A 24,565-nucleotide genomic window follows, 5' to 3' on the forward strand; every position below is an offset into this window, starting at 1 on the left:
AGGAAAAAATTATTGAAGCCTGTGAATGTAGTTTAGTGGTAAAGTGCTTACTTGTATGTATGAGGTCCTGGATTCAATCTTTAGCGGAACAAAAAGCAATAATTGAAGTAACATGTGTTTAAATACTACATAGGTATAGAATTACAATTTGAGATACTGCATATGGTAACAAAAGTCTAGTTTCTATCCATCTAGTTTTGTTGTTGGTGGTGATGGTGATGGGTGGTGATTTGGGGCCCCACCTGTTAGTGCTTAGAAATTCATTAGTGGCAGGTTGGGGGACCATATGTGATGTCAAGAATCTAGCCCGGGTCACTGCATACAAGGCAAGTGCTACCTGCTGTGCTATCACTCCTGCCCCTATTCATCTAGGTATTTTTAAATAACTTTCATGGTAAGTAAACACCATGAAATTCCCTGGACAATAAGATGACCCTTATTAGACTAAAACAATTATACTCTCCCAAAAAATCATTCCCCCAAATAATTTAGGTTACTTTAATAATCCTCAGGTAACTTAGCTCTCAAGTTCTAGGATAAATTAAGCAATAGAAATTCAATGTCTAGATTTTATACTGATCTATATCTTAGTTTTCTATTGATATCATCACTTATAGTACTCTTAAAGGTATTGCTTTACAGTTGCAAAGCAATTACCTCAACCTACCCATAGTGTTTCAAGGTCCTTCCATCATTGGTCAGTTCATCATTCCATACCATAGTCCATTTTCCATACATAACCTCTCTTCATTGTTTTTTCATTTCCTATTACTTCAATCATGTCTCAGGATTTGTTTACCCTGATTTTCTATACTCTGCATATATGTAAGGTCATCTAGTATTTATCTTTACTTCTAATTCCCTTCTCTTAAAAGGATTCCCACATGTTCCATCCAAGTTACAGAAAAGTTCAAACTTATCTTTTCCAATAACAGTGTAATATTTCATTATGAATATGCACCACAATTTCTTTATCTAATCTTCTGGTTTTGGCACTTGTTCTGCTTCCAGGGCCTATAAAAATGTGATGCTTGTGTAACTTGAGGAAATTTTGTTTTAAATAATATTCTTCCTGCAATATCCACCTCAGCACCAGCTCTGTTGTTTGGTGCCAAATTTTCATATTTTTGAGTTCTGTAGACTTATGTGTATAGATTCCATTGAGGGTTTTAAATGCTTAATCACACTTTTTGAAATAAAAGTACTTTTCATGGATATGGCTTTTGGAACACAGCACATAGTGCTCGGGAACTACTCTGGGTTCTGTGCTCAGTGGTATCAGAGATCCAACCAGTTAGGTAGACCTCATGCAAATCATCTGTATTTTCTCTCCAGACCCTTAACTTATTTTTTTCTTTGTGAGTGTGGGGAAGGAAGGTTAGACTTTGGGACACAAAGGAATTATCCCTGGCTTTTTGCTCAGGAAGGAGCCCTAGCTGTGTTCAGAGGACCATATACAAGGCCTAGCATCAAACTCACACTGACTATGTGCAAAACAAGTGCCTTATATCCTGTTCTATCTCTTCAATACAGGTTTGGTTAATCTTAATGATGAGTTTATTTGCTTTTGTGCCACATCTGACTCTGTGTTCAGAAATTAGATGTGTCAGACTTAGGGGACCTTATGAGGTGCTGGGGATAGAACCAGAGTTGACTACACACAGAGAAAATACCCTACCCACTGTACTGTATTTAGACTTTGGTTCAATGATGTTTTTAACATAAGAAAATTAACCAAAATTATTGAGTGCTTCATCTGATTTGAAATTGACTTTAAGCAGTCCTTTATGTTGATACTTATATCTTCATAATTCATGAAAAATACTTTATTTTTATTTGTCAGATATAGAAACTGAGGCATTGATCATAAATATAGTAAAAAGAAAGTTAGTATTCAAATTCAAATGCTTTTTCTAATGCTGGAATTTTTGTCATGATGCCATATTGCTTCTTAATATATACTGGCCATTTAAGAAATGAGACAAAAATAGCCATAGATATCTCTCTGTTCTTTCTCTATTTCACTTAGCATCATCAATATGGAGTGAGAAATAAAAGCTATAATGCAAAAAAATATCCATACATTTACATATATTTCCGTTCAGTAGCTTATACTGGAATACTGAGAGATTATGAAAAATTTTATTCAGAACAGAACAAAATTGGTATTTTGGAAGTTGTTCGGTTAACAAATTAGATCACTGAGACAAAAAAATTCTATTGGTGGTTTAAACATCTGGTATTGCTGTCCATATTCATCAAATTAATAGGATAATAACCCACTTTCCACTTTACTTTGTTCTGTATCAACATAGCCTGAAAAACAAATGGAATTTTTTTGACCAAATAATATAAATTTAGTCACTTGCAAACATTCCTGGTCGCTAACATAGAAAGACTATTGGGGATTGTTGGAAATGTTCCCAGAAATCCAGTTGGAGTAGAGAATGGCACAAGAAGTATAATTGTGGCGTTTTGTCTTCATGAAATTAACTACTGACATGTTAGTCTATGTAAAATCCTCTATCAACTTAAAGATTTTTTGAAAGATACCATTGTCAAATGAGTGAACATAAAATAGGCATATTATTTTCTATAGAATCTAATATTAATTTAAGAAAAATCCCAATTAACAGTCTTAGAGACTCTAAGTGAGCTCTTTGGACACTTTTTAACTTTTATTTTTTAGCGTTTTATAAGTTTTATTTTTAGCTTTCATTTTAGCAACCATACTTTTTGTAGGTAGAAACACTGCTGGCTGAAAGGATTCGCTTTACTTTCATTCTGTAGACAAAAATTACTAGTTAGAAAAAGCCATCAATTGTGGTCTCTTTCTGCATGGTATTAAAATGATGGATCAATATTATACATTTGTCAAAGCCCCAAATTTATACCTCAACAGTGAATACTAAATGTAAACTGTGGGCTTGGGGTAATAATATCATATCAATGTTTCTTCATTGACTATTTAAAATAAAAGCACAACTGGATGACATTAATAGAGGAGCAAAAATGAATGGGTATGGATAGTGGTATATTAGACTGTACTTTATATGCAGTCTTGTAAACTAAAAACTACTCCAAATTTGGGGCCGGAGTGATGGCACAGTGGTAAGGCATTTATTTGCCTTGCACGTGGCTGACCTAGGACAGACAGTAGTTCAATTCCCTGGCATCCCATATGGTCTTCCAAGCCAGGAGCTATTTCTGAGTGCATAGCCAAGAGTAACCCCTGAGTGTCAACGGGTGTGGCCCAAAACCAAAACCAAACCCAAACAAAACAAAACCTACTCCAAATTTTAGAGTATGCAGATATTTTTAATATAATTTTTATTTTGATCGTAGTGGTTTACATATTGTTGACAATAATATTATAGGTACATATTTACATAAAATCAGGGGGGTTCCCATCACCGATTTGTCCTCCCTACACCTCCGAGTTCGTCCTACCTCCCATGTCCTCCTCCCTCACCCCCGGGGCTGCGATAAAATGTGGTCCCCTCTGTACCTAGCTTACTACTTAGTAGTCTTGGTCTTGGTGCCTCCCTTATTTCCCCCATCTAACTGGGAGGCAGGACTACAATGTTCAAGTTATGTGGTTTTATTTGAAGAAGAGAAAAGTAATAAACTGGGGTAAAATTCTAATACGCCGAAAATGGGCGGAATCCTTCTAGAGGCTCTCATCGTCGGTTTGAGAGATGAAGGAGAAAAAGAAGGTGACACACCCCAACAGTACAAAAAGAAGTGTCAAATATCCAGTGAGCACTCCAGTGATAACGATAGGCACCACAAAAAAAGCCATGGTCTTGAGTTAAAAAACATGGCAGAGCACCTAAAGAAAGAAAAGAAAAGAAGAAAAAAAAACCAATATAAATATAAATGGGGACAACAACTTCAATAACCACACCAAAACAAAGAAATTGACAAAAAGTAGATAGGTAAATAATAATAATAATAATAGTAATAATAATAAATGAAGAAAAATAATATATAAAAGATAAAAAAATGTTTTGTGCTTTTTGTCTTTTTTTCCCCCTCCTTCACTGGCACAGTAAATATTGGGGTCATTCGAAAAGGAATTCACTTGGCCTAAGCGTTATGGGGTTTCTCCACCCTTGGGGTATATTGTCACGGGATTAACTATAGACTCCGTTCAGGTTCATTTACTCTACCGGTGGTGCTTTCGTGGTGTTTGGAAAACTTCTGCTCCGTCCTGGGTGATGAAATAAGACCTCTGTATCTAGAGATCTCAGTATCAGTATGCAGATATTTTAAGTCCAATAACTTAACTTGCCATTTTAAAAAGCAAATATATTAATAATTCTTTCTCTTTCTTTTTCTTTTACTTTTTTCTTTCTTTTTCTTTCTCTCTCTTTTTCTTTCTTCTTTCTTTCTTTCTTTTTCTTTCTTTCTTTCTTTCTTTCTCTCTTTCTCTCTTTCTCTTTCTTTCTCTCTTTCTCTTTCTCTCTTCTTTCTTTCTTTCCTTCTTTCTTTTTTTCTTTCTTTCTTTCTTTCTTCCTTCCTTTCTTTCTTCCTTCCTTCCTTTCTTTCTTTCTTTCTTTCTTTCTTTCTTTCTTTGTTTCTTTCTTTCTTTCTTTCTTTATTTATTTTCTTTCTTTCTTTCTTCTTTCTTTATTTCTTTCTTTTTCTTTCTTTCTTTCTTTCTTTTCTTTCTTTCTTTTCTTTCTTTCTTTCTTTCTTTCTTCTTCTTCTTTCTTTCTTTCTTTCTTTCTTTCTTTCTTTCTTTCTTTCTTCTTTCTTTCTTTCATTCTTTCTTTCTTTCTTCCTTTTTCTTTCTTTCTTTCTTTTTCTTTCTTTCTCTCTTTATTTTTCTCTCGTTCTCTTTCATTTTCTTTCTTTCTTTCTTCTTTCTTTCTTTCTTTCTTTTTCTGTCTTTTCTTTCTTTCATTCTTTCTTTCTTCTTTCTTTATTTCTTTATTTCTTTCTTTCTTTTTCTTTCTTTCTTTCTTTTTCTTTCTTCTTTCTTCTCTTCCTTTCTTTCTTTCTTGATCAGAGTTGGCAGTACTCAAGATTTACTCTTTGCTCTGTACTTAGGGATTACTCCTGGTAGGACTCAGAGGACATTTATGTAGGGCTGAAGATTGCACCTGGGTTAATCATATGTAAGACAAGTGAGCTCCTTGGCTATATTATCTCTGTGCCTCAGATGTATACCTTTTCATTAAAGAAGAAATTGCAAACCTACAAACTAGTTTATTTTCTGGAAGTAATCAGAGTACTTTCCATGCATATACATTATTTACCTTATTATTAAAATTACATAATTATTGGAAGAGTGGACCATGTCTACTATTGCCAACTGAGGAGGACAACCCAGACCTACTTCTCCCAGAGTTCTGTCTTCTGGAATTAATTTTTTTCTTTAAACACTACTAAAATCTTCTAAATTGCTTTGTCTTCTTATTCCATTCAAACTGAAATGGACGGTTTCTGTCCCTTCTCACTTCCAATATCTACTGGGAGAATATTTTTGTGTGAGCTGCCTAAGACCATCTAAAAATACATCTAAAATTTCCTAGGCTGCTATATACGTTCTCTATAGATTCCATGAATGTACAGCTGTCAAGTCTGTGAATGGAGTTCATAATGCTGTCAGCCAATTCACAATTAGAATGATAGGTGCCTACAAAATATAGAATACTCAATAGTATTACTAGGAATTACCAATTTATATACTATCTCTTAAGTTTTCAAATGAGAGCCTAAGTATAGTCTTCTTTTCCTTTAGAAAGCTCAAAGTAGACTTTATGTTTAAATATACAATAGTATTTGAGCATATAGCATTGAGTGCCACCCATCCAATACTGTATATACATATTTTAAATTTTTGCTTCAAAGATACTCAGGAAAATTGCTTGAAAATTAGTGAATACTGAGACCATGCCTTGCATGCAACCAACTCATGTTTCAACCTCATTTCTGTCACTTCTGAGCAGAGCCAGGAGTAGCCATTAGGCAATATAGACTATGACCAAAAAGAAAAAGACAGAAAAGAAAAATGAAGATATAGTTAATCAGATATAACTTTGTTTGTTCTTATATAAAATTATCCATTTGGTCAAATAACATTCACTCTTCTAAGAACTTCATGAAATACAGAGATAAAATTCCAACTCTATTTACAGTTATTACTACTATCTACACATAACACTAATTTTTAAAATGAAGATTAAGCATCTTGCCAACAAGAAATCTGTTTTTACGTAAAAGGATAAATAGAATCCTAATTAGCAAATCACTAATTTTTCTCAGCACTTTTAGGTTTTCATTATGAAAAGTAGCAGCCTTTATGTATGAAGAATTCATTTTATTATTCCTGGGCTATCCTGAGTAATTATAACTCCCAAGTTTAAGTAGTATAGTATATGGCATATTACTAGAATAAATGGAATGGTAGTCATGGAATAATGAAAGTTGCTTAATTCTTGTTTTGAACACCATGCCCTTAACCTCTTAAATAGTATTGCTAACTCTATAAATGTTGGATTATTACTATGCCTTATAGCAAAAGACTTAGACAATTTTTCAATGAGCTTTAAAAGAGATACATTGTATAATATAGGCTTCTTTAGTTTTTAACTAAAGTGAATCATTCTATAGATGATTTCATCTTCTTACATTTTACTGTGAAAATGACCAAATTTAAAATTCAACTTTGCTATAATCTGTTTTCTAAATATTTGACCTGCTGCCGCTTTAGAAAACAGCAATACTCAATGTCTCTTGGAAAATCATATACCTCTTTTAAGTGGTCTAAGAGTGCGCCCAACTGCACCTAGCCCACCCTCCAACCATGAGCATAGGGAGTTGTTCTTATTGACCACTCTGGGAACTCTATCAGAAATAATGGTTTATCTTACACTATTGCTGACTTTGAGGCTTGATAATTATGTTTTTATGGAGCTGTCCTGTTGATTGTAGAATACACTGGAATATTTCTGACCTGTACCCACTGGATTCTGGTGTATTCCATAGAAATAGCCATTAAGTATGGGGCTAGAGTGGTGGCTCAAGTGGTAAGGCATTAGATGGACCACAGTTCAATCTCCCAGTGTCCCATATGGTCCCCCAAGCCAGAGTAATTTCTGAGTGCATAGCCAGGAGTAATCCCTGAATATCACTGGGTGTGGGCCAAAAACTAAATAAAAGGAAATAGCCAACAAGTAGAGAGGAGAATATAGTCACCTATAGTTGAGAGCCATTTCCTTGACATCTACCTGTTGCATTGTGTTTCCAACATAATATTGATAAATAAATTGAGTAGCGCCAGAATTAATCAGTTCAAATGAAAAAAATTATGGGGACTGGAAGGAATAAAGGTGATTGTTTTCCACATGGATGACCCCAGTTCAATCTTTAGCACCACAAGTGGTCCCCCAAGTCCCATCAGAAGACATTCCTGAGCACAGAGCCAGGAATAAGCATTAACTGAAACTTATGTGGTCCACCATGTCCCCAAAATCAAAGCAAATAGATATAGGGATGGAAAATGCTAATATCAAAAGAATGGAATAATTTTAAACTTTATGGTTAATGTAGTCAGCATTGCATAAACCCATCAATAAGTTTTCTTATACCTTGAGGAATGTTTGGCTGGAAAGCAGTCTTCAATGAGTACTAATGGATAAAAAATGGTAGAAAGAAAAAGAAAAATTGTGAAAAGTGCATGAAACATCATAAGTTTCTTAAATTACATATCTGCACATCCTTTTCTATTCAGCATTCTGACAGTGTGAAAATGCTCTATTTCAAAAAAATTACAGTTTACATAAAGGTTATTATGTATGTGGTTTGAGAAAATACATTAGCTTTTTAGAGTCCCTAATTCAAATCGATTATTGCAAATGCAGCTTCATTGCCTGAAAATAGAATATAATGGAAAGCATTGTAAAACGTGGATTTCATACATTAAATCTAAGGTATTTTCATATCCTATTTTTCTAAAAGTCTGTTGTCTATGTTCTATAAAATTGGGAACAGTCACGATGATATAAAGTTCTAAAGAAAAGAGGCCATCATTCTGCTTTAAAAAATAAAAATTTTGCCTTGCAGCCCTAAACTAGGACAGACTGCTGTTCAATCTCATATGGTCCCCCAAGCAATTTCTGAGTGCATAGCCAAGAGTAACCCCTAAGCATCATCGGGTGTGGCCCAAAATCCAAAAATAAATAAATAAATAAAAAAATAAATAAATAAATAAATAAATAAACAAATAAATAAATAAAAATCCTTATTGGGTAATTTGAATTTTCTCTAATGTATATTTTTCCTTAATAACTTTAATACATGTTTAAATTACTAATTTTGAGTTTAATGTCTGAAGTACCACTGAAATATTTCTTAGAGACAAATCCCATTAAATTTAAAATATGTACATTCTGTTCAGAACCCTTCACAAGTCATTTTAACCAAAAAAACTTCTGAATCATTTAGTCTGGCATTAATATTAATTTTCCTAATGATTACAGAAATATATATGCCAAAATTTTAAATAGAAAATATTAAATGTGCAAGAGATATTAATAAAGAAGGGCCAGATTTTTAGCACAGCTGTAGGGTGTTTGCCTTGCATGCAACTTACCTAGGACAGACTGGGTTTGATTTCTGGCATCCCATATGATACCCTGAGCCTGCTAGGAGTGATTTCTGAATGAAGAGCCAGGAGAAACCCCTGAGGGTTTCCGGATGTGGCCCAACCCCCCAAAATAATAAAATGTCTTTATGGAAGGTATGAAATAATAGGTTAGTTAATAGTTGAGATTACATCATTTGTTGCATGTGAACTTTTAAAAGAACATTTACTAGTTAATGAAATTGGTTCAATTGTTCAATGGTTGAACCAGCTAAAAAATTCTATCTACTTTCATAAAATATTATGAATTATTATTGTGTGAATTTCATGAGTTATCATTTTATGGTCAACTCCTTAAACTAATACATGCTAGAAAATTTAATTCTATAGAAAAACTAAATAGCACAACTATATTTTAAAAGAATATTGTCATTTTCATGTCAAAGTCATTTGAAATCTTAATTTTGACAGTAAATTTTCCTAAAGCAACTTGCTGAACTGGGTCATTTTTTCTTTATGAATTGAGAGCTCAGTAGCACTTTACATTTTTACACAGTTTTCCTACAGCTATTTTTTTGTACTGTGTCACTGTAATTGCCCTTCAAAACTATAAAACTTAAATCCACATAAGCATGTATTTGAGAGAAAATACTTTTTTTTACCTACCTAAATAAATACATTTTCGTATATGAATATGAAATCTACATGTATTTATTTCCATTTCAGAGATATTTGCTACTCTACAAAGTTTTCTTTTTTTTATAATAATTCTTATTTTCACTCTTGCTTTCCCTTATATAGTAGAAGTCTACTTATACTTAATGTCTACATATTATTTTCCATTGTAATGACCTTTTCACAGACTCATTTAGGGAACATTACATCTGATTATAAACACTATTTTCTGCTTATGTATCTTTCCATCTAAGATGAAATCAGTTAAAATTATTGTTTGTTTGGAGGCTACACCCACCTGTGCTCAGGATTTACACCAGCTGTGCATTAGGATCTGTTCTTGGTGAAGTGGATACACACAAAAAACAAGCACTCACCTGGCCCCAAAATCAGTTAAATTTGCCTAAGGAGAAAGTGCTTGTTTCTAGGATATACCAGAGCATGTATATGAATAATGCTGTACTATGTACAAATGATTTTGTATATCTCATTTTAATCTAGAATAATTGTATAAAGATGAAACTATACATCTTGTTTTGTTTGTTTTGTTTTGCTTGGAGACCACACCAGGCAGTGCCCAGGGCTTGCTCAGGGCAGTGCTCAGTGCTCTGTACTCAGGAATTTCTCCTGGCTGTGCTTGGGGGACCATGTTGGATACCAGGGACTAAACCTGGTTAGCTACGGTAAGGCAAATACATTAGCTGCTGTGCTGTTTCTCAGATCCCCAAAACTATAATTTTTTTCCTCACTCCCAATACCAGTTTGCTAATTGTCAGATCAAAGATTCTTATCAGATCTCCACCTTTCAAACTCCAGGATAGAGTAATTCCTAAATTCTGTCCTATTTTGCATGCCCACAAGGGGACAAGAAGCTTTAAATTACTCATAAATCACCTGGTGGAAAAGGAGGAATGAATTGCACTCTGTCTGCCAATCTCACTGGCTTTTCATTAGTATGCTGGGTTAGATTTTGAGATGATTCAAAGAGCAAAATACTCACTGGCAACTTGATGTCAGTGAGAGAAAATAAACCAGCTTGCTCTTCAGCAGCATGGGCACCATCTCTTAGATTTGAGTTCTTGGTACTATGAAGCTTTCAGCTATTATTTAAATGCATATGGAATAAGAGAACTTTTTCCAAATCATTCAAACTTGAGAAATAAAGAAAATTCAGTCCCTACAAGATAGGATGAAAGGGAAAACTAGAGTGTGTTCCAGTTGATGGAAGTTTTAGTTCAATATAGATCCCTGGAGAATCCATTATATTCATGGACAGAAACTGAATCTGGTTTGGAAATGAAAGCACAATGGAATCAATGTTATTGAAAGAACATGGCATAGTGAGAAACCTGAAATGCTTTTATGTCTCACACTATTATGCTGCATTTATTTAGTCATGTAATTAAAGTTACTTAGTAAATAATATGCTAAGTGGTAATTAATAGGCATATGCTAAATTATAAAGAGGTTATTTTTTTGGCCTCAAACTTCTCCTAGTCCAATATAAAAGAAAGTAATGAAGCAAAGTTAGTGCTCTGAAGCTCAGGTGCTTCAAAAAACATAAAATCATCCCTTAATCATCAGTGATGCTAGAAAGGCTAAACTTCTGGTCGGATAGTTTACCTTGGCTTGTAAGAAAATCTCCATTCAATCAAAATTATTTCATATTAATTGACTCGTTTTATAATCATTATAAACCAAGATTTGCCTAAGGAGAAAGTGGATGAGAGAGATAGAGAGATAGAGAATGAGATAGAGAATGACATCATAGGTATAGAAAATGGGAATGAATAGAGGCAGGACTTGTTAGCTAATATAAAACACTAAAAAACTAAAAGATGAAATGCAGAGTAATGTGATGCAGATTGCTGCTAAAAATATTTAGTGCCATAGTCAAAGCTCTTTACATCAAGCCCACAGTGAGCATTATTCTCAATGGGTAAAAATTAAGTCTTCCCTCTAATATTTGGCATAAGTCAATTTGCTCACTCTCACCACTTATATTCAATATAGGAATCAAGGTATTTGCTATAGATATAAGACAAGAAAAAATATCACAAGCATCCAAATATAAAGGAAGATGTCAAGCTCTCACTGTTTGTGAATGAAATGATAGCATATTTAGAAAATCCTAAATATCTAAAAAAAAAACCCTAGAAACAATAGATTTGTATAATAAAGTGGCAGGCTACAAATTTAATATGCACAATACCATGGTTTTCCTAGATGCAAATAATGCAAGAGAAGAGAGATTTAAAAATAATCCCAACCATAATAGTAACTCAGAAAATCAAATACCTTGTAATCAACTTATCTAAAAAAATGTAAAAGACCTATGCAAAGAAAACTACAAAAAACTAGTTCAAGAAATAAAAGAAAACATGAGGAAATGGAAACACATCATTTACTCATGGATTGGGAGGATTAATACAACAAATGACAATACTGCCCAAAGCACTATAGGGATTCAACGTAGTCCCTATATGGATACCCATGACATTTTTTAAAGAAATAGATCATACACACCTGAAATTCATATTGAGCAATATTTTTTTGAATAGCAGTGAAAAAGAAAATAAAAGAATTTGCTTCCCTCACAATCAAGCTGTACTACATAGAAACTAGTAGTAATTAAAGCAGCATGTACTAAAATAAAGACAGATCATCATAGTAATGAGCTAGAGTGGAATATTCTGAAACAGAATGTCAGTTATATGATCATTCTTTGATAAATGAGCAAAAAATATGAAGTGAAGCAAGGAAAGTATCTTTATGCTGTTCTGAAAAAACTGGCTAGTTACATGCAAAAAAATAAACTCTGACCTCTTTCTAATACCATTCACAAGAATAAAATCAAAATATTTTAAACACCTGGATACAGAGCTGAGTCTATAAGGAACATATGACAAAACATGGACAGAACTCTTCAAGGAAGAAACATCACTGATGAAGCAAATCAGAGCAAAGATAGACACATGTAGATACATTAAATTTAGCATCTGCACCACAAAGGAAACAAAGACCAGGATACAAAGAGAACACCTGGATTGGGGAAACTACTTACCCACCAATCATCTGATAGGGGGTGACTGTCAAAGATATATAAGGCACTTGTAGAACTTTATAAAAAAATAATACATTCCAATAGCATCAAAAATGAGAGAAGATGGGGCCGGGAAGGTGGCGCTAGAGGTAAGGTGTCTACCTTGCAAGCGCTAGTGTAGGACGGACCGCAGTTCGATCCCCCGGCGTCCCATATGGTCCACCCAAGCCAGGGGCAATTTCTGAGCGCATAGCCAGAAGTAACCCCTGAGAGTTAAAAGGGTGTGACCGAAAAACCAAAAAAAAAAAAATGAGAGAAGATGAATATAGCTTTCCTCAAAGAAGAAATTCAAATGGTCAAAAAAAACAATAAAAACGCTCTGTATCATTATCAAGAATATGCAATTAAAGCAACAAATGAGATAGCGTCTCACACTGCAGAAACTAGCACATCACTAAGAGTATATGAACAACCTGTGCTGCTGGGGATTCGGAGAGAAAGAGACTCTCATTCACTGTTGGCTAGAATGTAGAATGGTCCAATCTTTCTAAAAAGTCATGAAATTGAGCTTTCATTTGAGCCAGCAACTCTATTTTTTGGCTTTCCCCCAATGGCCTAAAAACAAAATGGAGAAAATATATCGCACCCCTATGTTCCTTACAGTATTCGTCGCAATAGCCAAAATATGGAAACAACCCAAATGCCCAAAGTAGATAAATATTTGAATATGTAACTATGGTACATATAAACAGTTGATCATAAAAAAAAATATAATCACGCAATTTGCTTCTACAAGTAGGGGGCCTGTACTGTATTGTGCTAAAAGAAATTCAAGGGAAAGAGACTGAACTATATAAACTATATATATATATATATATATATATATATATATATAAAACTTAAAAACTGAAAATGATAGCTCTTATATGTGAAATATAAATAAATGTAATATTGGAATAGTGAACACCAGTGACAGTAGAGACAAAGAACAGGAGAAGTGTTTTTCAGTAGAAAATAAGTCCCTTGAGGGAGCTAGAGAATAGAATGGGGTGGGGTAGAGAGTTTTGAGAAATACCTAAGGTTCAACCAAGAGAACATGATGCTGAAAGGTGATAAAGTGTTATGTGTGAAATGCTATCAGTAACAGTATTGTAAGCAAAATTAATATATAGTAAAGGGCCTCTTGTAGCAGCAGGTTGATGGGAGGCAAATGGGAATGGGGGTAGGATATTGTGGAAGAAAGTCAATTCTGGTGAAGTGATTGGTTTGAAACATTGTATACCCTAAACCCATTCATGAATAACTTTGTAATTTTACTGTGACTATATGAAAATATAAAATTAAAAATAAATAAAAAATTTTAAATATAACACTTGGCATGACCCTGTCCATTTAGAGCAGACAGCAACCAAAATCAACCGTGCAGTTGTTTGCTTCATGTAGAACTTTTTGCTTTAAACTAAAGAAGTAGGAACTTATCTTGAGAGAAGTAGAATGCCTGTCTCGAATATAGGCTAGGAGTAGGGGAGGAAAGAGATGGGGGGAGCCCATTGGTAGTGGGAAAGTTGCACTGGTGAAGGGAGTGCTCTTTTTTATAACTGAAACCCATCCACAAAAATGTTTGTAGTCATGGTGCTTAAATAAAGATATACTTTTAAAAAAAGGAACTATTTATAAGGATTTTAAGGAGTAGGGAAGGAAGAATTGTTGGAAGCATTCAGATGGGTTCTAGTTTAGGTTAATTAATCAGGGTTCTAATTTAGGTCATTAACAGGGTTATTTGCTTTATATTATATTATGCTTTAGATTGATCTTCCCTATACAGGTTTGGGATAAGGCCACTCATTGAGGCTCAGAGAAGCCTCCGTTCCTCAGGTTTTATAGCTTCCTGAATTCTATAATTTTTGAAGGGCAAATTAGATCTCAAACCCTACTGAGGATCAGTTGTTTTTAATCTTTTTTTTTTTTTTTTTTTTTTGGTTTTTGGGCCACACCCGGCGGTGCTCAGGGGTGACTCCTGGCTGTCTGCTCAGAAATAGCTCCTGGCAGGCACGGGGGACAATGTGGGATACCGGGATTCGAACCAACCACCTTTGGTCCTGGATCGGCTGCTTGCAAGGCAAACACCACTGTGCTATCTCTCCAGGCCAGTTGTTTTTAATCTTCGAAAAAATACCTTCTGCCTCTTGGGAGAATTGTGTTGGATCAGTGATAGGTTTATATTCATATTTATATTCATAGGATATGTCCCTTGTCACTAAACTAAGTTTGCACTCCAGATTGTCAAGGTCTCATTTTACTAGTATCTTTTTTGTTGTTGTTTTTGGGCCACACCTGGCGGTGCTCAGGGGTTCCTCCTGACTTTACTCAGAAACTGCTCCTGGCAAACTCAGGAGACCATATGGGATTCAGGGAATTGAACTTAGGTTCGTCCTGGGTCAGCTGCATGCAAGGCAAACACCCTACTTCTGTGTAGGGTCTGTGTGCTATAGCTTTGGCTTCTCATTTTACTAGTATCATTTTATTTTAGAATATCCTCTCCTACTGGTCACTTTTGCCATCAGATAAGTCAGGCATTGACACCCCCACCCTTTTCATGCGACTTAATTTTTAAAACTTATTTTCCTTATTAACAAAATGACAAATATACTACCTGCATTGCTGGGTTCTACTAAGAATTGAATACTTAAGTGCTTCTGTGTATCTAACACACTATAATCAATCAATGCATATTAGCTACTATTGTTGAGAATACTCTCACCTTGTACCATCCTCCTACCTATATAGATACAGAGCAGGTACAAAGTGAGCAATTGTTTAATTAACAGAAGTACAGAATATATGAATGATTTAATTTTAATCTAGAAATATGTGTAGTCATGTATTTGTCTGCTTTTTAAATTTTAATGTACCCATAAACATACTAAATAGTTCCCTCCCCCTCATATTTTCTGTCAACAAAAGTGCTATTCCAAAAAGTAAGCCCAGAAAACTAACCATCCCTCCCATAAAGGAAAAATTATTCTTTGCATTATAGACTTTGCAGTCATGCTGTTTCTGGCAATATGATTTCCAGTTACAGCTTTGACATCTTTCTGGCTATGTATCATGCTATAAAAAGTACATTGTCAAAGGGAGCAGAAAGTTATTTGGGAGAATGCTCTCACCAGAAAAAAACAAAAGTTAGATGCGAGTGGGAGAATAATTTAGAGAACTTGTTCCATGTTGACTAAGAAGACAGTAAGAGAAACATTGGAATTGAAACCTTAAAAGTACATATTGGGGTATATGCCTGGGAAGAGGACATCTTCTGTAAGAAGTAAAAGATTAAAAAAGGAAAAATATGCCTTGATTTTATAAAAATGTAGGCAACTTAGAAGGAAATAGTGCATGAGACATTAGTTACTAAGACATTAGATACAATTATATTGTACTCAAAATTGTTACAGAAAATGTTAAGAATTATACCGCTTAGGACAATAACATTTTTATATAATTCCTTTATTTAAGCTCTGTGGCTGGCTACAAAAATTTTCATGATTGAGTTTTAGTCATAGAATATATGCCACCCTTTACATTTCCTGCCACCAGTGTCTTCAGTTTCCCCCTCTCCTGTCATAATGACATGTTTTAAATGAATAATTTTGCTAGCTTTGGACCCACAACTCCTGAGTTTAAACCCGATCACCCCAAGGTGCACATCTTCCTCTGTGCTGAAGGTATCACTCCTGGCAGTGCTCAGGGATATGTAAGAAATGATTGAATGCAGGTCTGGGTTGACTGCATGCAAGCACTTCAACCTCTCTATTATCTCTTGGTCCCATTAAATGGTTTTTGAAGATTCTTAAAATGAAAGAGTTATACCTACAGAGCTTTTCTTCTCTTCTTAATGGACAAACCCACACTCAGTGACTTAAACATCGTATTTTTACCCCAGCTATTTAATGTAGTACTTTGAAATATCACCATAAAAGCCAAAGCAATAATAGTACAGTGGATTGGGCCTTATCTTGCATGTTCCTAACCTGAGTTTGATAACCTGAGTCTTTCCAGAAGTATCCTCTGAACACAGAGCCTAAAGTAAGCCTTTAATACAGTTATGTCTGACTCAAACAGCAGCAACAACAACAAAGCCACTAGTTCTCATTTAGAAGACAGAAATTCTCTGGAACCTAAAAATGTCAAATATTAAATATAATTTCAATTAGAATGGATTGGTTCAAGACTGAACACCTTGTATTTCTACTGGTCCAAGTCACACCTGTTCTATCATTAAGAAATGTTAATCACCCCAGCTCTATTCCTGTAAAATCATTGTTATTTTAGTACAATATTATTTTCTGAGTAATAATAAGAGGGAAGTGAGAATCTCCGTCTTAACAATCTGTACCTTCTAATTTGTATCTGTTACTTGCTACCATCACTTTTATCTCAAAATAGTAACCTTTTTTCCCAAATCTTTTATATAAGGCTAAATCCTCAGTTATCAGTAACCAGTATATATATGTATATATATACATATATATATATAACTTATGTTAATCTTTTTAATACCCATTATTCAAGTCTTGGAAATTTTTCAATACTTTAAACCTTTAGCTTCTTACATTTATCTCGCTTTGGTATTCCCAGAACTTAGCATGCACTTCCAGGTGCAGACATGTGCAGAAAAATATTCTCAGCTTTTACTTTTAAAATCATATATTGAAAGTTCACTGTACTTAAAATAAAGGGTTTGAGTGGTATAAGCACCATCCCCCTCCCCCGCAAAGTAATTGGTTTCATACTTTTCATTCCACATCTATGCAGGATTTAGGTACTGTGGTAAATGAGGTGAGAACTGAGATGATGTAAAAAATAAGTGAGTTTAAGCAAGGATTGCCAACAAGTTAAAGTGTACTTCTTAAGTTGTTGCATTAAAATATTTGGTCTAAAACACAAGTTGGGGGAATGTTTGCAAAGGATCACTTGAACTTACCCTGAGACTTAACAGTAAAAGATAGTTTTGAATTTTAATATTTATTTGGATTCTTTTTTGAGACTTTATTTTCAAACTCAAAGCTCCTAAAAAGAAATAAACCATTGCTTCTGATTTTATAATTTTCAACAGTTGGGCAGTCTTTTTTTGTTAAAAATAGTGCTGTGTATCATGCATTTTTTGATTTGGTTATGTTAATTTCCACTAAATTTATTAGACTGGATTTGGAGTGGTGATTAGAGTTTTATTCATACATTCTGTTCTTTCATAATTCATAATGAAGATGGATTGTTTTATGTTGGAAATGTGGAGTTAATGAAGTTTTCTGGAATCTTGCATTTTTCCCTTTTAAAATAGAATGTTTCCATAATTCTTAGTTCTCTTTATTACTGTTTCATAAGTGCTTTTCTCTCTTTGCACAGGAATTTAAAATAGAATTAATGACTCTTAAATATAATGTAATGTAAGCTGAACAAAAAGAAGATGAGATTAGTGTCACTTACTAACTGGGAGTCATTGGCATTGCCTCAGTTCATGCTCCTCAGAAAGCAGAGCCTGTAATGAAAGCACATAGAATAATGTTCAAAGTGCAAACCCAGGGTCAAGAGAGAGAAAAAGGATCCAAGAAAGGGAGGCAGTAAGAAAATACCCTCCCCACTGTACTGTATTTAGAATTTGGTTCAATGATGATTTTAACATAAGAAAATTAACCAAAATTATTGAGTGCTTCATCTGATTTGAAATTGACTTTAAGCAGTCCTTCATATTGATACTTATATATTCATAACTCATGAAAAATACTTTATTTTTATTTGTCAGATATAGAAACTGAGGCATTGATCATAAATATAGTAAAAAGAAAGTATTTGAATTCAAATGCTTTTCCTAATGCTGGAATTTTTGTCATGATGCCATATTGCTTTTTAATATATACTGGCCATTCAAGAATTAAAACCGTATGAATCATAAAAACATAATTATTTTAAGTGTAAACTCTAACATGACTTGAAAAAATTAAGTTAGTATAGGGACCAGAGCGGTGGCACAGAGTGGTAAGGCATCTGCCTTGCCGGCACTAGCCTAGGACGGACCTGGGTTCAATCCTCCAGCATCTCATATGGTCCCCCAAGCCAGGAGCGATTTCTGAGCGCATATCCAGGAGTAACCCCTGAGCATCACCAGGTTTGGCCTTCAAAAAACAAACAAAAAATTAAGTTAGTATATTTGATGTTTGTTCTTTAAAATTTGTGTTATAGTCACATTCGTTTTGGGAGATCACACCCAGAGGTGCTTAGGGGTTACTTCCTGGTTCTACATTCAGGAATCACTTCTGGAGGTGCTATGGGATGCTGAAGATCAAACCCGGGTCAGCAGAGTGCAAGGCAAACACCCTCCCCACTGTGCTATTGCTCAATCCCTATAGCCATATTCTTAAGAGCAGAGGGGAAACTACTATTCTGACTATGAGATTTGGCCACTGTATACGGGAGGGAGGTAATGTTTATGTCAAAAACAATAATTTTTGATGTTTGTTTTTATGATGTTTTATATCAATTCAAGATAATTTCTTTGCATTGTTGACATTTTGTGAAGAATATAGGATCAATTCCAATATAGTTCAGATATGAAGTAGTGGACCCATTGGACCCATTTTCTAGATGTGGACATAGCTTTTTAGCTACAGGTGTAGTTCTCTTGTTGCACAGCTAATGGCCTAGTTCTCCAAGCATCCTCCCTATGCCAGGTCTTAATTCTTTTTCTTGCTATTCAAAATCTGCTGTAGAATGTTTATCACTCAAGTTTAATGATGGAACCCAATTGTGTTGGATTTGATCACTTTTTATCTTTTTCAGAATTCTACTTTGTGTGTGCTCAGCTTGGGAGTCACATTCATTCAAAATACTGACTCAAGTACCTCCACTTCCTTTTCTTTGGGTCTTGATAATTTGTGCTCTGCTGGTCTCCTTTCCTTTCAGTATGAGCCATTTTGACCCCCTCCCCCCCTCGGTGCTCAGGACTAGTTTAATTCAGCTGACTTGGCTGGTTTCAGATGGCTTAAACTATCTTGCATTGATTTGTTCAACTGTCCAGATTTCTGATCTTTCCTTGAAAATGGGATTCTGTGTAGTTGATGTTGAAGTCTACGCAGCTTTTATTGGATAATTTTTACTGTGTGTATATGAAGGACCATGACTGTTCTATGCAAATGCACATGATCACCCTTCACTTTAAGTTTGGGGTTTTCAAAATGCTTTTCTTCACGTGAAACAGGAAAAGCCTTTGACCTTATTGATCAAATGACATGTTTTTTACTACAAAAATAAAAAGGCTGGCATAGTGTTATATTGAGTCAAGCAATGCAAAAATGTAATTTTATTCTGAGGCTCTTACCCTCATAATGATTTATTGTCATTCATTTTCTGAGAAATGTTGAATTAACCTTATGTGACAAGCATTTCCATTTTTAGCTCTTAAGAAACACTGAAGTAGCAAATATTCCTTCAAAAATACTTATAAATGTGAGGTTTTCCCTTATATAGGTGATACAATGTGATACTGTGTTATGAATTCCACCAAGGCATACCGTGCCCTCACTGCCACAGAGTCAGTTTTCTGGTTTTTTTCTAATGGTTTACCCAAAAATATCCATTTCCTGGACCAATGCCAGTGATCGATTTCACATTCTATCTTTGATTTTTCTCATTTTAGTGGTTTGGATAGCCTACCAGTGCCCACTTTTGCTTATCATTCACTGTGTTTCGACAGTGTTAGATGTCTGCTTTCAGTTTTTAAATAGAAGTAATAATAACTACCTAGTTTGAAAAGCTCTTTGGGATTATGGGCTTGGTTAATATCCTCTACAAACAAATTCAAAAACTGTAGTAGAAGATTATAAATGACTTTTTATGTGATTGTAACCCCTGGTGCTTTGAAATAAACACACAATAAAGTGTATAAAAAGCACTTGGTCAGAAAGGCTAATCCTGAGTTGATGCCATTTACATTTAGATTTAAATAAGTCAGCCTATTTATTTTTTTAAATTTGCTTGAGATTTTAAATTGAGAATACATGGAAATCAAAAGTCCTAATAGGCTTAGATATATTTTAAAACATTATGCCTAAATTCAGTTGACTTCTAAGACTAATATCTAATAAGCCTAGGAAGAAAATATATCCATTATGTTTAATAAAATTATGTTGAGGCAGTAATTAATAATTATATGTGCCCCCCAAACGATATGTGACCCAGGCAAAGTGAATGGGATCATTTGTCTAATGCTGTGCAAACAATAGCATGAAAATCTGGGCCTTCACAGCTGTAGTGTATGCCAACAAATTTTTCACCTTATAGGCAAATAGTTATGCTGAGCCCCATAGACAGTGATGAAGTAGAAGGAAGTATGCCACTATGGAAAACTCTTCTACTACTCTTCTACTAGGATTGCAAATGGACCCTGTGACCCTGTGACAAGTCTGTTTTTTAAGCCATAACACTAGATAAATATAATGCCTCTGTAACTTTTTCATGACCCAAATCCTGTATCTCTATATACACAATAATTTATTTTAAATGACATGGTCTAAGTTCAGGACACTGGATGTACTCTAAGAATATTAAGTTAGCTAGTTGAGGAATAGTAAGATCCTAGACGCCAGCACCTGCACAAGTGTTGTTGAATGAATATATGAAAAGTTTCACCTTTGGGGCCAAAGTGAAGGCAAAGTGGTACGGTGTTTGCCTTGCCTGTGCTAGCCTAGGACGGACTGAGGTTCGATCTCCCAGCCTCCCATATGGTTCCCCAAGCCAGGAGCAATTTCTGAGCGCATAACCCAGGAGTAACCCCTGAGCGTTACCAGGTGTGGCCCAAAAACCTAAAACAACAACATATATATAAAATATATAATATTTAAATATTATATGTTATATATAATATACATTATATAATATATATTATAAGAATTTCTATTTATAAAACAATCCATTCACTGTAGGATTTTAAGTTCCCCCTTTTAGTCATTTTTTAAAAGTTAGAATCTTCTTTCACTTTACATTGTCTTCCCAGAAATTAAACTCTTTAATAAATATTTAATACTATTATTTTGGTTTTGGAGCCACGCTTGGCAGTGCCTTACTCTACTCAGAGATTACTCCTGGTGGTGCTCAGAGACCATATGTAGTGCCAGGGATCAAACAGATTGGCCACAAGTGAAGCAAGTGATTTTTATGCTGTGCTAATACTCCAGATCCAAGCATATATTAATTAGTCAATAGATATTTATTTTCTTTTTTGGCACACACTAGCATTGCTCAGTACTGGGTCTGTGCTCTGGGATCACTCCTAGAAGGGATTAGGGGACAAGTGCCACAGATAGAACCCATGTTGGCCACATGGAAGGTAAATATCCTAACTACTATACTATTGCTTAAGTCCAACAAATATTTCTTCTTCTTCTTCTTCTTCTTCTTCTTCTTCTTCTTCTTCTTCTTCTTCTTCTTCTTCTTCTTCTTCTTCTTCTTCTTCTTCTTCTTCTTCTTCTTCTTCTTGTTCTTCTTCTTCTTCTCTTCTTCTTCTTCTTCTTCTTCTTCTTCTTCTTCTTCTTCTTCTTCTTCTTCTTCTTCTCTTCTCTTCTTCTTCTTCTTCTTCTTCTTCTTCTTCTTCTTCTTCTTCTTCTTCTTCTTCTTCTTCTTCTTCTTCTTCTTCTTCTTCTTCTTCTTCTTCTATTTTTGGATTTTGGACCACACTAGTGATGCTCAAGGTTGACTCCTGGCTCTGCACCCAGAAATTACTCAAGGCAGGCTCGGGGGAAACTATGAGACGCCAGGGATTGAAATCAGCTTTGCTGTGTGCAAGGCAAATGCCTTCTTCACTGTGCTATCACTCTGTCCTCCAACAAATATTTATTAAAAACAGTGTTGGTCTTAACCTCTAAAGGCACTAAATAAGACTAAATAAAATGTAGGCTCACTACCCAGTAGAATTAGTTTAAGAAAAAGGCCTGTAGGGAAGCAGAGGTTTGCCAACAGGAGGAAAGGATGTACAAGCATAGCACTAAATAAAGGGAACCTAGTGATTTATAATTAATGCAACATGTGAAGAGGAAACAAGGGCTACTGGAAGAAAAAATGCACATATATGTAGTTGGTCTGGACTATGGGGAGTGGGCATTCTGAGACCAGAGAATATCATAGCAAAATCAACCAGACTTCTGCTATCAGAAAGAGCAAACATTGCCATAAAATTGAAATATTTGGTCATATGCTACATTATTACAAGACTTACAGAAAATTAAAAATTGTTACTTGGGACTAATTGAAGACACCCATATGTTTAAGTTGTAGAAACAAAACAACTGTGTGTACATAGATAGATTTATTTTAAGCAATTGGCTCATGTTGTTGTGGAGGCTAAAACATTCCAAGGTCTATGGCTGGATGTTAGAGATCCAAAAGACCCAATGTATATGTGCCCAGTGCAAAAGCTAACAGATCTGAGACCCAAAAAGTGCTTGGGTCTCAAAAAAAAAAATTTCCATATTTTTGAGTTCAAGTCTGAAGGCAAGCGAAGACAGATACTCTGGGCTGAGCAGTTTGGCTCAATATAAGTGTCAGCCTTTTTGTCCTATTGAGGTCTTCAAAATTTTAGATGAGACCTGCTTCAGAGAGAGGGTAGTTAGCTTTATTCATTTCACTAACTACATTCACAGATATATCCATGATTATATTTGGCAAAGTATCTGGGGAAATTTATTGACTCAATCATATTGACAATTAAGCTAAACATCACATGGCATATTAGTCTTTCAAAGTTTAATTACAAATTTAGGGATTTTTCTGCCAACCTGGTACTCAGGTAGCAGCTCAACATGACTAATAAAAAATGTCTTCAAATACATAAAAATCTTGGCCAATATGTCAATATTACCAAGAGTTGCCAATTTGAAAATTTATTGAATTATTTTCAGAATCGACAGCTAACTTATCTTTTGATCCAAAATATGATTCTATGTTCTGCTACATGTAATAGACAGCCAGGCTGCCCAACTTTCAATTCTTTATTTACTTCTGATGCGGAGTATCTAGCTTAAATTTTCAGTAACTTTGTGTTTTAATTTGTAAAACATAGCTAACCATAAATAGCTAACTTGGTTTTTGTGAAGAGTAAATCAGTTAATACATATAAAGAGCAAGTTAGGCCAGGAACACAAAACTACTAAAAAATATCTATTTTCCTGTAGCTCTGTACTTTTCATTATTAAGTGCTCTTTCAACTTTAGCTTCTGATTACTTCAGCATCGGTGCTTTATGAGGAAAGTGCTTTTCTCCAGAGCAGTAATATTGAGTATGCTCGATGAGCTTATACTTTGAAGACAGAGTAAAACCAAAACTTCAAAGCTTTAGTTGACTTGAGAACAACACCAGATTTAGAAAAGGAGTTAGAAAAATTGAAATAGAAAGTAACACGTTTATAGAATATGCATCGGCATTGGAGTATTCGATTCACTTCACTACTTCTCTTCAGTGGAGTCTTATAGTCAGAGAAACTGTTCACAATTTAAATGGTATTTTGGAATCATGAAACCCCAAACATTTACAAACAAATGTGGGGGCTTGGAGTGGAGGGAAGAAATACTAAAGAATGCTATTAGTCAGGTTTAGACTGTTCCAGAATACAGGTGGATAAATTGGAATAAACTATTTTGGAGATGATGCAAGAGATCAGTTGACTGATGGAAAGGCCAACTTGGGTAAGTGACTTCGTTGTAGAACTCCTAACTAGTTGGCAAAGCAAGCAGGTTGTTCAGCTAGTTTTTTATCTTGGGATACTAATTCCAATCAAGTTTAACCATATTTTTAAATAAATGATTTCATATTTTAGGTAAGTTTGTTCACATAACGTGAAATGTACTTTCTGTGTGATATGGAAGACATGCTTTGATGTTTTCAATCGATGCTCTCTCTCCTTAGGAAGGGCCTTACTGTAAACACTAGTGTTTATGAATCATTGGCCCTCCTGATGCTGTTGATTACCATTTAAAGACTTTGATGTGTAGTTAGTACTTACACAACCATCTTATGCTTGCAGTCAATTGGTAGTGGGATGTGACTCTATAATAAAAATGTTTCTTCCTTGAAAGTATAAAATATGCATCGTTTGTGCATTTGAACCTCCATCGATAATATGAGTCTGTTAGAAAGGATTTATTTTTTTCTTTTTAGAATTCTAAGTTCACATGCTTGAAATTAGTCTAGAAATGAAAATATATTCAGACTCA

At 34.6% G+C, this 24,565-nt stretch overlaps 1 protein-coding gene across 1 annotated transcript in view; it reads left to right on the forward strand.

Moving 5' to 3' along the window:
• The window catches only part of TOX (thymocyte selection associated high mobility group box), a 340,045-nt gene that overhangs the window by 149,783 nt on the left and 165,697 nt on the right, over positions 1-24,565 (forward strand). The gene's annotated exons all lie outside the window — the stretch shown is intronic.

Source organism: Suncus etruscus, chromosome 10 (assembly GCF_024139225.1).
Source record: "Suncus etruscus isolate mSunEtr1 chromosome 10, mSunEtr1.pri.cur, whole genome shotgun sequence".
In the NCBI taxonomy this organism is placed as follows: Eukaryota; Metazoa; Chordata; class Mammalia; order Eulipotyphla; family Soricidae; genus Suncus; species Suncus etruscus.